This window comes from Pipistrellus hanaki (assembly GCF_964339955.1).
Source record: "Pipistrellus hanaki genome assembly, chromosome: 7".
In the NCBI taxonomy this organism is placed as follows: Eukaryota; Metazoa; Chordata; class Mammalia; order Chiroptera; family Vespertilionidae; genus Pipistrellus; species Pipistrellus hanaki.
The window spans coordinates 11818518-11834638 of NC_140509.1; the positions used below are offsets into that span (position 1 = coordinate 11818518).

At 54.2% G+C, this 16121-nt stretch overlaps 1 protein-coding gene across 15 annotated transcripts in view; it reads right to left on the bottom strand.

The window, feature by feature from the left end:
* The window catches only part of TRERF1 (transcriptional regulating factor 1), a 216703-nt gene extending 200967 nt beyond the window's left edge, over window positions 1–15736 (bottom strand). For 3 of the 15 annotated variants that reach the window (XM_084890259.1, XM_084890250.1, XM_084890245.1), the window contains exons 1-2: window positions 14617–14762; window positions 14090–14174 (exon numbers count right to left, since the gene is read on the bottom strand). The gene's annotated coding sequence lies outside the window, so the exon portion shown is untranslated. Of the gene's footprint in view, window positions 1–12084; window positions 12271–14089; window positions 14175–14452; window positions 14533–14616; window positions 14764–14820; window positions 14934–14963; window positions 15013–15048; window positions 15173–15511 lie in introns of those variants that run through there. The other 12 variants (XM_084890258.1, XM_084890252.1, XM_084890247.1 and 9 more) reach the window with 8 other exon arrangements.
* Window positions 15737–16121: the final 385 nt, after the last annotated feature.

Genomic DNA, 16121 nt, shown 5'->3' on the forward strand with positions numbered 1-16121 from the left:
AAGGGCATATGCCCTGGTTGCAGGCTCAATCCCCAGTGCAGGAGGCAGCTGATCAAAGATTCTCTCTCATCACTGATGTTTCTGTTTCTCTCTCTCTCTCTCTCTCTCTCTCTCTCTCTCTCTCTCTCTCTCTCTCCCACTTCCTCTCTGAAATCAATAAAAATATATTTAAAAAGAAAGAAAGTGAAATGTGATAAAAGATTTATGTATCTGGATGTTCATCAAAGCATCCTATCTATTCTAATAAAAGGGTAATATGCTAATTAGACGGGGAGACCTTCCAGACAAAGCCATGGTGGTGGGGCTGAGGCAGAGGCAGTTAGGGAAGATTAGGCCAGGAAGGGAGGGCACATGGGGCGAGCAGGCTGGTAAGAGGGGGCAGTTGGGGGCGAGCAGGCTGGCAGGCAGAGTGGTTAGGGGTGATCAGGCAGGCAGGCAGGTGAGCAGTTAGGACCCAGCAGTCCCAGATTGTGAGAGGGATGTGCGATTGCCAGTTTAGGCCGGGTCCCTGTGAGATTGGACCTAAACCTGCAGTAGGACATCCCCCAAGGGGTCCCAGATTAGAGAGGGTATAAGCCAGGCTGAGGGACACACACACACACACACACACCCTGTGCATGAATTTCATGCACCGGGCCACTAGTAGTATAATAAAGAGCTAATATGCTAATTAGATCTAAGAGCAAAACAACCATCCGGAGGACCTTCTGGACAAAGCCGAGGCTGCGAGGGCTGCAAGGGCCGAGCTGCTTGCACAAATTTCGTGCATGGGGCCTCTAGTTACTTACAATAGTCAAAAATTATAAACCAGCTAACTTTCTAATAACAGAGACTCGTTAATAAATAATAAATATTCAGTAACCATAGAATCCATCTGAGAGGTTGCTAAACAACTATTTAAGAAAAAACAGTTTCTAAGGAGCATTTACTTAATGAGCAATATATTAAGACACATCCAAAATACCCCTCATACTATTTTAAAGCATAATATCACAGCAAGTGTTTACTGAGAGCTTCCTATCTGCCAGGCGCACCTCACATGTCTTACACGCATCATCTCACGTCCCCTCATGCAGCCCTACAGGCCAGCGTTATCATTTCCAGAGAGTGAAGGCTCCTGGATCAAACCCAGGCAGTCTGACTCCAGACTCTGCTGCCTAGAGAAAGACTCTGGAAGGACATGACTGAACTGTGACTAGGAAGGAGTTAACGGCTCTTTGTATTGTCTTCCTGGTACCTGTCAATACGTCCCAAATCCTCTATCATCGCCGTGTTCTATCTGCAGTCTCCCTCCCCGAAAGGCAGGTTTAGGAACTACTTTCACTCACACACACTTCGGTGCAAAACAAGTCTCAGCTCTAAGGAAGCTTTGAGCCGCGCCTCCTCCAGGCCTTAAAAGCAGGAGACCGTTGTGCAAACCCGAGCCATGACACGCTGACCAGGGAGAGGCGATGGGCCATGGAGCCCATGACTGCCCGTCCACCAGCCCATGTCACCGTCTGGCTGACACCGCACTGACTTCTTTACGTATGTTCTGCCATTAATCTTCCCAACGACCTATCCGGGCAGACCTGGCCATTTCAGGAAACCGAGGTTTAGGAAGCTGAAGTGACTTTCCCAAGGCCATGCAGGGCACCCCAGCACTGTTCTCACTCACTTCATATATATATATATATATATATATATATATATATATATATATATGATTTTTTACAGAGAGGAAGAGAGAGGGATAGAGAGTTAGAAACATCGATGAGAGAGAATCATTAATCAGCTGCCTCTTGCACACCCCCTCCTGGGGATATGCCCGCAATCAAGGTACATGCCATTGACCGGAATCGAACCCGGGACCTTTTTGGTCTGCAGGCTGACGCTCTATCCACTGAACCAAACCAGTTTCAGCCTCACTCACTTCGTGACCTACAAAAGCAGTCGCTCCAGCCTGTCCTCCATACCGCTCAGAGTAATCTTTCTAATACATGGAGTAGGCTTGACCCCCTTCCCCCACACAGCCCTCCTCACTAACACCCTCAGTGACTCCCTCCTCACTAACACCCTCAGGGACTCCCACGGCCTGCAGGGTCAAGACCAAGCTCCATAACATGGCGCCGGGTCCTCCCTGCCGGATCCCAGCCTCCCTCTCCGGCCCCAGCACCTGCACCTGCCACTGAGAGGTTCCCGGCGGCCAGACCCCGGCTAGGCACTGGGGACACATGATGAGCAGGACATGGCACATGGATGAACAAGATCTGGCTTATAGCCTTAAGAAGCCGGAAGTCCTGCTGGGGAGACGGACACACAGAGGGATTGCTGCGATGCAGACGGACACGGGGAGAGAGGCCTGGGCTGGGGTGCGTAGGGCAGGCCCCGGGGGAAGCGGGGATGAGCCAGAGGAGGGGCGCAGGAGGAGGCGTTCCCTGCAGAAGAGACCCAGGAGCAAAGTCCCTGGGCAGCGCCAGCAAACGGAGCTTCCTGCACTGACGCAAATGTTCTAGATGCTCTCCAATATGGCAGCCACTGGCCACATGTGGATATTGCAACTGGGGAGCTGAGCTGTGCATTTCATTGAATCTTTCATTAATTTCTTAGTAAACTGCCATGCATGGCTAACAGCTGCCACCCTGGACAGCACAGGGCTAGAGAACTAAACAGAAGCTGAGGGAAATGAGGCTGAGGAGGTAAGTGTGGAAGTGACGTTTCGGTCAGGCCAGGTTGCACGTGGCTTCTTACACTCACCCTGCTGTCCCCTCCCCCTTGGCCCCCTGAACCCACACAGGCCACCATGGTCCGCCTCTCCCTGAGGACTCCCCCGGCCTCTCGCACGGGCTGCTTCTGCATGCTGCCTCTTCCCAGCCAGGCCTCGCCGTGGATCGTATTTATATGCCCTCATCACCGTCCTCCACGGGGCTCTGTGCTCTGCCTCTTACGTGTCCTGGTATTTCCAGCCGCCGGTGCCATCTTGGCACACGGGAGGCACTCAGTGAAAGCCTGGTGAGCACGTGGCCGGGCCGGGGCGGCGCGGGGTGTTCCCCTCCGCTAACAGGTGTAAATGCCCAACCTCCACCCTCCTTACAATGGCCGCTCCTCACGGACATCTGCCCGCCCTCCCGTCACGGTCCACACCCGGCCTCCCAGTGGCTCTGCTTCGCCCAGGTTTCCGAACCTAGAGATCTGAACGCAAGGGAAGGCATTCGCCAAGTTTCAAAGGCAGCAAAGCAACGGGTCAGGAACCAGCCTCTGGAGTCAGTCCCGGGTCTGGGGACCAGCTGGGAAACGCAGCCCCTGCGTGCTCCTGAGCTGGTCCGGGATGCTCTAGGGAGGAGCAGGCATCGCCTCGGCCTCTGACAGCTGCTGGGAGGCTGACGGACTGCACATCTGCACGGCGCCAGGCACACAGCAAGCTCTCTGCAAACAGCAGCAGGCCACGTGGAACCCCGTAGGCAAATAGGCAAATCCCGGAGCCCCTCAAGAGCTGCTCCCGGGCCAAAACCGGTTTGGCTCAATGGATAGAGCGTCGGCTTGGGGACTGAAAGGTCTCGGGTTCGATTCCGGTCAAAGGGCATGTACCTTGGTTGCGGGCACATCCCCAGTAGGGGGTGTGCAAGAGGCAGCTGATCGATGATTCTCACTCATCGATGTTTCTAACTCTCTATCCCTCTCTCTTCCTTTCTGTATAAAATCAATAAAATATATTAAATAAATAAAGAGCTGCTCCCGGGTGCTCTCTGGGATGGGCATAAGCCCACCTCCGACTCATCATGGGTCGCCAAAATTCTTCTGGAGTTCCCAAGCGGAAATTTATTTTATGTCCCTCTAGCTTTAAAGATTATACCGTCCTTACAGCATGTTGGGGTGGCAGGGGTGAGGAAGGAGACCACGGAATCCAACCAGCAGCTCTGGAAAGGTTGCCCACTGAGGGGAGAGAGGAAGGAGAAGGCCGCTGGAGGGGTGAGCAGGGGGGGTGGAGACAATCCCGGAGTTCCTGCCATTATTGAATACCCCAACTCTCCCGCGGCCGCGGCCTCCCCTCCGCGGGCTAAGCCCTGCTAATGAGAAAGCGTGCTCCGCCTGCATTACCACAATAATGATTTCCCCCTTGATTTTCGCAGGCCCGCGCTTTATCACCGCCGAAGTAGACATATATTTTCAATAAATCCCTCTCCCCCTGCCTCCTCCTCCCCCTCAGCGCGGCTCTCCCGGTAAAAGCTGTTCCCTCTCTCCCCGCCTCCCCCAACGCCATCCCAGCCCCGGAGCACAATGAGTTCCACTAATCAAAACAGAAAGAAAAAGAAAAATGGAAAAATCACAGCTGCTGAAAAACAGCGTTTGCTACAAGTCAAAGCCCTCCACGCTTTTTCCCCCTGCATGCAGCGTTCACTTCCTCAAGGACGGCAGCCCTCCCCATCAGAAATCTTATGTGGAGTCGCTCACAGGGGGAGGGAGGGGGGGGAGGGGGGAGGGAGGGGGGGAGGGAGGGAGGGAGGGAGGGAGGGAGGGAGGGAGGAGGGGCGGGGAGAAATCTAATATTCACTCTCTTTCCTATTTTGACTAAGCCAGCACAGACAGAAATATAGATAAGGCCTTGAATAACTGATTTAACAAAATGTCACTTATTAAAAGGGGTGGGGGATGGGAGGCCGCATTTGCATTTCAGAGCTCGGCTGAAAGCACCCCAGCGAAGGGCTGAGAGGCCAGGAGAGCAGAGAGGGAAGGAAGCATGTCTCTGGTCTGATCTCCCTCGGCGGCTGCGGGAACGGACCCCTCTGGTGGCAGAGAGGCCTGGGCTTCTCCAACTACAACCCGTGGAGGGGAAAAAACAACCCAAAGGCAAAACAACAACAAAAAGCGGATTCTTAAATAAAGTCAGCATTGAGAGGGCCTCAGGCATTACCGAGGGCCAGGCTCTGAGCTGGGTGCTGGGGGCGTAGGAACGAATGACCCAGTTCTGCCCTCCCCCGGGCAGTGGAGCAGGGGTGGAGGGCACGCCCAGTGAAAAGTATGCCAACAGCACCCAGGGCTGCAGAGCCCGGCCCTCCCCCTCCCGCCCCCTCCAAAGCCCGAACCCCCAGGCGGGCACGGGCCCTCGAGAAGGGCCTCAGGAATGAGTGAGTGTCTGTGCGGCGGAGCTGTCTGAACTTCACGCTGGTTTCTGGAGAAGCTCGGGCTCCTCAAAAGGAAAGACACCCCTACAGGTCCCCGCTCCTGCGCCTCCCCAGGAAAGCCCCTCGGCTCCCATGCGTCCACCCGCTGGAACAGAAACGCGAACAAGTCCCGATACCGCGCCGTGGCCCCAACACGGCATACTCCGCTGAACGTTAACGGAGCTGGGTGTCTCCCGTGGTGATGACAACGAGGAGGCTCAAAGGACACCCTGTCAGAACTCCGTGGGCATCAAACCCATCTTTGCTTTTTTCTTTTCCTTTTAAAAAATCGTGCAGCCGAACCTGGTGTGGCTCAGTGGACAGAGCGTCACCCTGCGGACTGAAAGGTCCCAGGTTCGATTCCGGCCAAGGGCATGTACCTTGGTTGGGGGCACATCCCCAGTAGGGGGTGTGCAGGAGGCAGCTGGTCGATGCTTCTCTCTCATCGATGTTTCTAACTCTCTATCCCTCTCCCTTCCTCTCCGTAAAAAATCAATAAAATATATTTTTCTAAAAAGAAGAAAATCATGCAAAGCAATTAGGTTGGTGGCAGCTCCCCAAAGACGAAGAGAAGCCCTCGGAGCAGCCTTTGTTAGGACAAGGGCTCCTGAGGCCCTCGGAAACTTTCCAGGGCAGCACCCTGCCCGAGGCCCCCCTCTGTCCGAAGCCAGGCCCGGAGGCCGCAGGCCACGCTGTCCAAAACTGACCACGGCCGTGCTGGTGCCTCCCCGCGGGGCCCGCAGAGGGACTGGGCCGAGAGGAGGCCGATGGAGAAGAGCCATGCAATTTGTTCAAAGATTTGGCTTTAATTATGAGGCCAGCTTAAAGCTGTGTGCTCCAGAAGGAACCAGACAATTCAAGTTTAAAAAAAAAAAAAAAAAAATGGAATGCCCCAAAACACGCTTAAATCACCCGAGTATTTCCAACGGAGGCCGCCTGAAACTTGCAGGTGAACGTTTTGGTTTCCATGATCTCTTACGTATATCCTATCACGTTCTTACTTAACACCGCAGAGCAATAGCTATTGGAGAGTGCCATACAATTTGGAGACCGTTTACATTCTGGGCATTCAACCCGGGCTTTGAAAGCCGGCTGGCTGGTCACATGACTCCAGGTTAATCGCTTCGTTTTATTTTTGTCAACTCTACTTCTTGAGCCTCACGTTCCTCAGCTGTAAAATGAGGATACTATCTACCTCCTATGGTTGTCGCAAGACACGGATAAAATAGGACAAGTCACAGAGGCTTTGGGCCTGGGTAAACACCAGTGATTTCCATGGCGGCATCCATTTCCTCCCTCTCTGCTTTTGTTGTTGTTTGTTTTCCCCTCTCTATGAAACCAGGCTGGTATCGGTCCCACCGATCTCTCAAAACCGACAAACTTGTATTTATTACACAAATAAGTACCGAAGGTCCCGTTATCCACTGGTGTGCAAAACCTGACTCCCCGCCGAGCCCAGGTGAGGGGCCGAGGGAGGTCATTACACCACTGTCTGCTTTTCTACACGTTTAAAGATTTTTTCATGATAAAAATCGACGTAAAAAGAAAGGAGAGCCTCAGTCTCCTGAGCAGATGCCAGGGTCTGATTAGTGAGAAGTACGGGCTATTTTCTATTTTTGTTATTGTGGTGAATCCTCCCCAGAGTATATTTTTCCATTGAATTTTTTTTTTTTTTTTGAGAGAGAGTGGGAGAGAGAGTGAGAGAAACATCGATGTGAGAGAGAAACACATCAACTGGCTGCCTCCTGCACATGCCCCGACCAACCGGGGCCCAGGCCGGGGAGGAGCCTGCAACGGAGGCACATGCCCTTGACCAGAATCAAACCCAGGACCCTTTGCTCTGCTAGCCGACGCTCTATCCGCTGAGCCACACTGGCTAGGGCATTGGCTACTTTTTAAAACTGGACGAGACTTCCCAGCACACACAGTGGGACTAAAGGCTGAAGGACTGTTTTTTAGGTAGACTCAGTCTACACCACAGTTTTCATTTGCAAAAACGAATGAACTGACCCAAAGGAAGACGGCTGACAGCGGGGGTGTGTGTGTGTGTGTGTGTGTGTGTGTGTGTGTGTGTGTGAGTGTGGACACCGCAGTCAGGTTTCTCGGGTGGAAGGTTCAAGGCTCCCCTGCACCCAGTTCACACACCAAGCACATCTGGCCCCTCTGGGTGGACAGGCCTCAGATTCTAAATATGGAATCCGCGTTTGGACCTCCACGGACTGACCTTTCACAGCCTGCCTGCCAGCAGCGGATCAGGTTCGCCCGGGGGATCGCAGAGGCCCGAACACCCCAAACAGACAGCCGCTTCGGGAGGAAACATAAACGGGAGTGAACACGGTGAGCGGCTTTCGGCAGAAGCTCTGGAGAAGGAAGGGCCGCGTCTCATTGGCTGTCAGGTCTGTAACCTCTGAAGAGATCTGGCTGAAGATCAGCTCACCTCGCCGCCTCTACAGTTTACATAGCACTTTCCGTGCGTTATCTGATGGCATCCTCACCAGGCTCAGAAGAGAGCGACAGATGGTATCGCCCTCAGCACCCCCTTTCTGCCGACGGGGAGACGGGCTCAGAGGCCCCGGCCCAGGGCGAAGACGGAGCCGGACCCCACCCCAGGTGTCCTGACTCTCTCTCCTCCCGACCCCCTCCCGGGCAGACCCCGTGCGTGGCACAGGGGCGGGCAGTCGGTGGCATATTTTATTTTATGACAGGCAGCCTGAAGGAGAGGCGGACCTCTGCCCTTTGTTCTGGAGCTTCTTGTTCAAAAATGTATGACCCAGTCAGTGCCCACCAACCTCAGAACAGGGCTGGGCATCACCGAGGTCTTTTTCCAATCACAGTTTTCCAATAAATCTAACGTGAGGCCCAAGTCACTTGAACGGAAGACTCTTTTTCCCAAGCGAAAGAGTCTGCTCTTTCCTCGGTACTGCTCAGTAATGCAGTCAAATGCTCAAAAAAAAAAAAAAAAAAAAAATGCAGCACAGTTGTCTGATGCAGTCTTAACCCTGCCGTCTCCGCAGGACTCAGGTCCTGAGCCCAAAGCCCTGGAAGGGGGAGCGGGAGGGGCTCGGCCTGGAGAGACAGAGCACCTCAGGGCCCGGCTCCCCCGCCTTCCCTCACTGCACCCGCACTCTGGCCACACGAGAAGTGTCCTCCTCCGGGGAAAGCCAGATCTTCCCCACAGGCCTCGAGGGCTTTTGCTCAGGCGACCCACCCCAGGGCTCTGGATCCATCACCCCCTCTCCTCTGCTCCGCATCAGCGCACAAATATACCACCTGTACCTCAAAATCCCCGTCCCTCTACCCCGTGTCCCTCGACTCCCACTCCATCCCTCAGGCCCCCTTTCCGGGTCAAGCTGTGCCCAGAAGTTGTCCACACATGCCACCTCCATCCTCGCCTCCCATTCCCCTGCCAGCCTCTCCAACCTTGCTTCTGCCCAATCCATCGCTCCACTGAGACTGTTCGCCAAGCTGCCAATGACCTCCATGGCGCCGAATCCACTGGTGAATTTTCCAGCCTCGTCTCACACACACCCACACGCCCTGCCTTTTCCCGCCAGGCTCCTTAGAACAGGTCCGCCTGGCTCCTGGGTTAAAATGGCACCCCCTGGTTGACAGTCCCCACATCTTCATCTCTTGCCCTGGATGCTGATATCAGATTGCTTGCTTAATATCTCCTGGTCGAGTCAAACAGGCATCTCAGATTCCAAGGAGCCCAAAGAGACACGGCGTGATTCTGCTCCTGGATTCCTCCTCCCCAACCCCCACCAAATCCCTCCCCAAACCCCCAAGCCCCGCCCATTCTACCTTCAATATGCGTCTGGCACCCACCGGCCCCTCCATTCACCTCTGTCACCTCCCACCTGACCTCTCCAGCTGCCACGGTACTGTGCTCCCCAGGCCCACACCGGCCCTCTCCACCAGAGCACTGGGCAGGGGGTGTCACCTCTAACTATAATGGCTTCCCACTGCTCTTCCGATGAAACCCAAACCTTTCAAGGCCCCCAGAGCCCTGCCTGGTCAGTCACCTCTTGTGGCCTCTCTCCCTCCCGCTACCCACCGGGCCTCTCTCCAGTGGCCAGAGCCGAAGACCTTCCACCACGGCTGTCCTCCGTCCGGTGTCCGCTGCTTCTCCCACCCCATCCCCAGACCGGCCCTCCTAGGCTGCTCTAGCTCCCTGGGATTTCATCAGAGCATGTGTCACATTTTGCAATATCTATTCCTTTACAGTCAACCTCCCCTCTTGACTGTAAACCGGGGAGAGGGGCGGGGGATGGGTATAGGGGGTGGATTATGTGGTTCTGAATTATCAACGTATTCCCAGAGCCTGAACTTAGGGCCTAGCAAATAAGGGGTGCTCAATAAGTACCGTGTTTCCCCGAAAATAAGACATCCTCCGAAAATAAGACCTATTTACAGGTTTCCTTCTGAGTGAAATATAAGGCATCCCCCTGAAAATAAGCCCCCCCTAGGCTAAACATGAGAGGTTTGGTCCACTGATTCTGAAAGAAATGGAGTCACAAGAAATTCACCAGGAAATTCAGGAATTGGATTGTTATGATGGTGTTCCAGAAGATGATGACACGATTGTCATTGAATAAATGAGTAAATTCTTGATACTGTAGGATTCACAGTTTGTCTGGTTTGTGTTGACAACTACCGTACCACCGTACCGTATACAGGTAATAAATTTCCTTTATTTTCATTTAACAATAAATGTGTACCGTATTCTTCTTCATGGAAAAAATAAGACATCCCCTGAAAATAAGACCTAGCGCATCTTTGGGAGCAAAAATTAATATAAGACACTGTCTTATTTTCGGGGAAACCAGGTAACTGCCGAATGCACAGATGAATAAACCAGAGTCGGCCATTGCATGAAAATAGCTGTTACTGTCTATGCGCCTAGACTCATCGCTGCCATTTAGGCACACAGGTTCTTTTTCCCCTTCCTCTCTATAAAAAAAACACAAGCGAAAATGTTTTAACATTGCTAAACCAAAAGCCCAATAGCTCAGCATACCCCACCCACTCTCAGCTTGTCTTCCATGAGGAAAAAGCAAAAATCATCCATTTCCTCAGTAAACCCAAATTAACGGGTAGGCCCTACCAGCAGCTGCCCAGGGAACTTGAAAATCATTATAAAATACCACAGGGTCTTTTTGTTGTGTATTTTATTTAACCCAGAAAAATAAAAACCAATTAAGAGAGCCATGGAGCCGAAACCGGTTTGGCTCAGTGGATAGAGCGTCGGCCTGCGGACTGAAAGGTCCAGGGTTCGATTCTGGTCAAGGGCATGTACCTTGGTTGCAGGCACATCTCCAGTAGGGGGTGTGCAAGAGGCAGCTGATGGATGATTCTCTCTCATCGATGTTTCTAACTCTCTATCCCTCTCTCTTCCTCTCTGTAAAAAAAATCAATAAAATATATTTTTTTAAAAGAGAGAGAGTGAGAGCCATGGAATCAAACTCATGTTCTCAAGCCTATATTATTCCTTAAAACGCCACAGTGGCTAGCTGAAAAGCAAGAACAGATCCAGCTGCTCTGGCCTTCCTCTCCCCACAAAAGAAAAAAAACCGCTTCACATCCTCTTTATCTTATTGGTTCCCCTTAAACATGCAAATTCACAAATATTACTAATCCACAAGACCCTGGCTAATCCCAACCCGCCCCGGTCCCTACATCACAGTTTTATGAAGTCAGAAATAAAATGAGCTGAATTCGACTGCTTTTAGAGAGGAACGATCAGCACAAATTTGTACTGCCTGGGGTCTGAGCCACTTGCCTGGGTCCTTGCACTACCCGTGAATGTTCCAAGTCAATAAAAACATCAAGAGCTCCCCCCCAAAAAAAATGGCCACCGTGAAATATGAGATATCCCAGAAGCGACATTAATACAATATCATGACCATGGGCCCGATGGCAAAAATACCACCAAATTCTGATTACCCGAGTGTGAATTTTCCACAGACAGCGGGTAAAGCTCTGTTAGCCTTGGATTTGGCCGAGCCTCGTTAGCCAGATGAACCAGCTGGTTGCAGGGGAAACTTCCAAGATGAACTGAAATTATTTTCGGGGCCTCGGATTGCATGCCTCTCTCTATTAACACATGTAACTGGGTATCGACCATGCCCTTTTTTTCTTTTTCCAAGACAGTGGCGGGCTTTCTTAAGCTTTTGCTTGCATTGATGGTGAAGGTAACCAGGCCACTCCAGAGTCTTTTTTGGAATGCCAAGGTACAGCTCCACTCCTTCCATGAGAAGACAAAAACGGAAGTTAATCAACTCAGCACGAGTCCATGAAGCAATCTGGCCGTTGGCCCAGGAAGACACTGTCAAGACCTCTGGAGACTTCTCCGGAGAGCGCTCTCCACAAGGCCGAGCGACAGAATTTCAGACACAGACGTCACTCACGGATCAAACTGTGCAACCCTAATTTTTTAAAAAAAAAAAACAATCTGAAGGCCAGAAATGCTAGAAACTGGACCTTCCCTCCCTGCTGTGAGCATCAAACCACCTTCCAAGTTCTTGGGCACTTTTCAAATACTTTAAACGCGAGGCAACCCCTGGAGGCAAAAGCATGTCCATACTTTCTGATTAATCAACGTGATGGAGAATCCTTATACGTCTCCCAAGAAAACAGTGCTGTGGATTATTATGACCAACCCAACCATCAAAGGACAAGAAAAAGAATATGATAAATAAGCTTTGTGGTGGCTCTTTTTTTTTTTTTTTTTTTTTTTTTTTGATCACACACTTCATTATATAAGCAGCAGTCCCCTCCCTTATAATTAATGCTGCTACCGCAACAAAAACCACAGGCCCAAGCGGGTTAAAGGAAGCCAAACGGAGTACTTCCCACACAGTTCACGGAACAACTGTTTTCACAGCAAGCGCACGTAAACGCTATGTGATATGGACACACACCCGCTCTGTGGAAGCCTGCTTACCAAGCTGTGAAAAGACCCGTGTTTACCATGGAACCTGCAAAATTAATCTCCTCCGTGCCCATAAAGCAGACGGAAACGCTCCTTTCTGAGACGTCAGGCTGGCTTCTGCACAAATCTCTGGCAAAAACGGACATGCCCAGCAGGGCGGGGCCCGGAGAGCTGTGTCACTCCCTGTATCAATTCCTATAAATCAAACCCTGACAATCACCACCGTATTTTTAAAAGAATGAATTATGATTCATGGGCCTTCAAACCTTTATTACCACAAGAACGTTCCCAGAAGAAGAGGAAAAAAAAGCTACTGTGACTTGATTAATGGCCAAAGCAAGACAATAAAATAAATCTCATAACTGGAAGAATTAAAAAAAAACAAAACAAAACAAAAAAAAAACCCTGAGTGACTGCTCTCGGCTTTTTCGAGGGCAGCCATGTCAATAATTCCACTATCCTGGGATAAACATGCATAAAGATTTTGTTTACCTTCCCAGCATATACACACCACCAGACGCAGACTTTCAGCAGGGGGAAATTAATAGCTAATTTGTTTAACTAATGCCTAGTTAGGAACATTGGATAAACGGCGATATTTATTTCCCAACTAACTCAGCTCTCGAGCTGCCAAATAACAAATCCTCAATCTGGAAATCTGATAACAGGAAGGAAAGAAAGCCCTGTCCACCCGTAACATGTAGAGGAATATTTTTAAACCCATTTATTTTCCCTGCTAGAACAGAGCCTGACTACAGCACTGCAGAAAGCTTAACCAACTTGAGTTAACCGCACTGCCTAGTGTTTCCAACTGACCCACTAAGCATGTCTGGGTTTGAACCTCTGGTGCTAAAATTATCCTGGCAGAGTTAAAACTCCCAGCCTAATCCAGGTCCCTGACAGCCAAGACCCACAACCCCTCTGCAGACACCAGAAGGCCGAGTACCAGCAAAGCAGGCGGAGACTGCTGGGTAACTGGTAAGCCGCTGAGCACTTCTGCTCGCTCTCCTCCCGGTGGGCACCAAATCCCACCGGTGGTGACCAGACTGCTTTCTCCAAACGGTTAATGATGCAGAAGGTTGGTACCAACTGGGGCAGCGGAGAACTCTCCTTTCCTAACGCTCTGCTCCAATCAAGGCCTGCCCAGAAGTGCACCCAGCCGGCCCGGGAGGCATTTTTTTTAAAAGAACTCTTCAGCCATCCCTGGACCCGTCATTCCTAAGCATCCCTTCCCTGCACTTCCCAAGACAGCCCAGGCCACCGTGAGCAACCGGCTTCCACACGCACTTCACTTGCCAAAGCCCCGGGTCTGGGAAGTTTCCACAAAGCTGGCCCGGGCAGGCCGGCCCAAGGCACAGGGGGAACCGGAGTGTCATCTCTCCCTTCCCGGGAGGATGGAGGATGGCAGGGGCGCATGCCCAGCCCGCGCTGACCAGGGGCCACGGGCCAGGGCGTGGGTGATGCTGTGCTGATGTCTAATATCTGTCTATTTAGATGGCCAGCAACAACTTCCAAACCGAAGTTAGGACTGGAGGGGCAGGTCTACCCCCTCACACACTTCCCTCGTCGGGGTGGCCACCTTAACTTCTGGTGGGTACTGAGCCCCCAGAGAGCGCCCAGGCGCATATATATATATATATATATATATATATATATATATATAGTCAAAAACCCCAAAAGGCACACCCCTGGGGTCCTCGGTTTGCTGGCTGGGAGAATGAAGGCTTTCACAACCTTCAAGTGCAGCCCCAGCACACCACCCTTTGAGCCCCATCCGCCCATTTGGGGGCCCATCGCACCCCTCCCCCTTGGCTGGGATGCCGCCGTGCAGCCCAGAGAGGGAAGAGGGGAGAAGGGAGGCGGAGAGAAGGCCCGGTTCGCATACTGAAAGTACAGAAGTGGGGGTGGGGGTGGGGGTGGGGGAGAGACTTTTCTCTCCCCTCCCCCATCTTCTCACGGAGCATCCCCCGCGCCCCCAACTAATTAAAAAAAAATGAAACTTAACAAGCTTGCCTACCTTGGCTGTTTCTGCAACAAGTGCATGGGCAATCCGACCAGAAGACCAGTCTCCGCTTGGGGGGCGCGATGGGGAGGAGGCAGCGCTGGAGGAGCAATTTCAATATTAATTTATGGCAGAGCCGCCTCCTCCCGGCGCTCCTCACTTACAGTACTGCCCTCGGCCAGTAAACAAATATCGCTCCGCCAGGAAACATACTCCCCCGATGCAAGCCCCTCTCCCCGGCAGGGAGCCCAGCCCTGCATCCCCCCCACCCCGCACCCCCACTCCCGCCCCGCAGCGTGCTCCCCAACCCAAGCCCCAGCGTTCCCAAAGCACCCACCACCACCTCGGCCGCCACCGCCACCCGAGCAAGAAACTTACTCGGTCCGTCTATGCCTCCACCCTCCTCCCTCCAGGAAATCTCCTCTCCATATGCATTCAGCCTCCCCGCAGGAAATCTGCTCCCCCCTCCCCCTCCTATATGCATGCACCCCTCCCTCTCCTCCCCCCCCTCCACCCCTCGCCCTCCCCGGCCAGAAACTTACTGGCGAGCCAGCCAGCAGCGTGCAAGGCTCTCCCGATCCTGGAAACTTACTCCCAGCTATAGCGCCCGCCGCCCCCCTCCCCGGCCCGGCTCCCCTCCGCCGCCGCCAGCAACTCCGAACTCCCCGCATCCAGCCGCCCGCCCGCCCGGGGGAGGTTCGGGCGCGGGGCCGCGCGGCACCCACCCTCCCCGCCAGGAAACTTACTCCCGCCCGCGCGCACCGCCTCCCGGCCATCGCGGAGGGAAGGGGTGCGGAGGGGACAGACATGCATATGCATCCCTCGCCCCTCCCCCGGCCGCAGCCCATCGGGGCCGGGCCGGGCCGGGCCCGCGGGAACCTGGCCTTACCTTTCGCCCGGCTCCCCATCCCCGCCCCTCCCCGAGCCCTCCCGATCGGCTCCCCGGCGCCCCCCTTTTTTCACCCTTTACCCACCCCTAGCAACCGTTCCCAAGCTCCTCTCGGTCTCTCTCTCTCTCTCTTTTTTTTTTTAATCCAGGATGCAAATTCCTCCCCTGTCAGCAAATCGACTGTCAAATTATTTTCTTGCAAAAAGGAGAAAGGCGGGGTGGGGGTGGGGGTGGAAGGGGGGGGGGAGCAAAAGCAAAAAAAAAAAAAAAGGAGGGGAGGGCGGGAGGAGAGGGGGACAGAGAGGGGAGAGATATCCCTCCGCAGCGCTGGTCTGGCCGGGGGCGGGGAAGCAGGAAGTAAGGTGTCCAGCGCCCGGCGGCCGGCGGGTCCTCGGCGCGGCCCCCGCCCGCCCGCCCGCGCCCCCGGCCGCGGCCCCCGGGGGCGCCTCGCTCCGGCGGGCGCGGGCCGCCCGCGCATTGTTCGCCGCGCCCCGGCCCCGCGCTGCGGCCTCATTTGTGTGCTCTGCATGTGCATGGGGTGGCGGCACCTTTTGTGGGCTGCAGGGAGCCTGGACCGGGATGGGGCGCGGGGCGAGGGCCGCGCGGGGACCTGTCTGCGAAGGAAATGTGGCCGGAACGCTGAGGCCCGGGACCCGGTGGCGCGGCCGGGAAGCTGCCGCGGTGGACTCGGACCCGGGGCAGGATTGCTTCCTGCGGCGCCGTCCCGGTCACTGTAACGCGCTCTGCAGCCTGACGGCTGGGGCTTGGGGTCGGGTTCGGGGTTTATTTTGTTGAAGGGGTTGTTGCAAAGATGATGCCATGGCCGAGGTGTGCTGCGGGGAGGCGGCCTGCACCGACTCCCCCATACCCCACCCCGCCCCGCCCCGCACTGCACCCCGGCCTCGGCGGGGCCGGGGGAGAGGCCGCCGGCGCCCCGGGGAAGGGGCCGGCGGTTCGCGAAGCGCGCGGCTCCATTCTCCGCCCCGATGGGGGCGGGAGCGCTGCGGCGCTGGAGACGCGGCTCTCCGGGGAGGGGCTCGGTCTCCGCCGCGCGGGCGGGGAGGGGGGTTGCTAGGAGAGGGGCCGGGCCGGGCGGAGGAGGGGAGGGGTGCGGGGCGCCGCGGAGCGCCCGCCCTCCCCGCGCGCCATGACTGAGGA